We start from the raw sequence: 1,546 nt of genomic DNA on the forward strand, positions 1-1,546 counted from the left end.
GTGGATGTTTGTCAGTCACCAAATCTTGCCGTGCTCTCTGTGGAAAAAGACACTGGGTGAGTTTGCGCCATTATGTTGTTTTGTGCCAAAGACAGAACCTTCTGTCACTCTGCTAGGCAAGCAGAACATATCACAGCTGCTAAATGGTTCAACACCCCCACCCTACTGTCAACTCCTATTTCCTTTTTTTCCCCCACGAACATTTGCCTTAAATTTGTAACATTCAGGAAATTATTCAGTTCCAGGCAAGTTTTACAGATAAAAAGATTGAGACGAAGACAAATAGAAGGAATTACTCAAGATCAGAATCAGTTGATGGCCGACAGGATAGAACCTGGTAGCCTCATCCCAAGACATTTCTCTATTTTTTTCTTAATATTTCTTTTAAGTTGACACTAGTAACTGTAAGGATTATGGGATACAATGTGGTGATTTGATGTATGTATATACATTGTGCTATGATTAGGTCAGACTAACAAATGCATCACCTCATAGAATTTGCTGTGTGTGGTGAAAACATTTGAACACACTGGGCAGAATATATCCTGAAATTGGAGCAATGCAGTGTTTAGCAGGCCCCTGTGCAAGGATGACAAGCAAATCCAGGAAATGCTCCTTATTTTGAGACCCAGTTCAACATTAAAAAAAGTCACTTGGTAATTTAAAAATATGCACCCCATTTTTTATTGTAATCACCATTCTGTGCACTACATTACTGAAGCTCATTCTTCCTTTTGAACGGAATCTTTGTCTCTTTCATACGTATTCCCTACCCCATCCACCCTCCCTGCCCCAGCTTCTGGCAGCCACCATCCTACTCTCTCCTTCATGAGTTTAACTTTTGTAGATTTCACATATAAGTATTTTTCTTTCTGTAGTTTCATTCTTTCTCACGTGTGAGTATGAATTTAAGGCTCCGTGTAACACTATTTGAAATACGAGTAAAGGTACCTTTTCTTGATACCCAATTCTCCTTCACCACTCCATGCTTTTATATGTCTTTCATCTATTTGAAACTGTGCACTAATACCTCTAGAGCTATGTATTTTTTGTGGAACCTAAAATAAGTTTGATTCAAGGTGTATAAGTATGGTGGGGTATTCAGAAGAGGAAATAAATTTGAACATACTAACATTCCCACCCAGAAGTTATTATTAAAGTTGATAATTTCTCCTCTGAGACAGAAAATGACCTGGGAACTGGAGGGCAAAGAAAAGGTGAAGTTTTCTTTTAGAAAATGCTAGTAGTTAGCAGTAGTAGGGTGCTCAGAATATCTTTCCCTTTTACTGTGGCAAAAGCAAGCCAAAGATACATGAGAATACACTGGAAAATGTTTGTCCCTTGTTGGTTCAACCATACCTCTCTGGATTTTCTCTTTGCAACTAGAGGAAGACGCCAAATGTAGGTTCTGCATACCAAGAAGGAATAATTTGCACACAATGTTTGTCCTATGTTAAAGATGATCCACTCTGTGTTATGAATAGTGAAGAGAAAATATCCTAGATGTTAGTGGCAGTCCATGAGAGAATGACCTGTCTCCTGGGAT

At 38.6% G+C, this 1,546-nt stretch overlaps 1 non-coding gene across 1 annotated transcript; it reads left to right on the forward strand.

Moving 5' to 3' along the window:
• Positions 1–518: 518 nt before the first annotated feature.
• LOC113195240 (U6 spliceosomal RNA) lies at positions 519–624 on the forward strand. Its single transcript, XR_003302377.2, has one exon. It is a non-coding gene; the product is annotated as a U6 spliceosomal RNA (small nuclear RNA).
• The last annotated feature ends 922 nt before the right edge of the window (positions 625–1,546 follow it).

The sequence above is a fragment of the Urocitellus parryii genome, chromosome 7, assembly GCF_045843805.1.
Source record: "Urocitellus parryii isolate mUroPar1 chromosome 7, mUroPar1.hap1, whole genome shotgun sequence".
NCBI classification, from domain to species: Eukaryota; Metazoa; Chordata; class Mammalia; order Rodentia; family Sciuridae; genus Urocitellus; species Urocitellus parryii.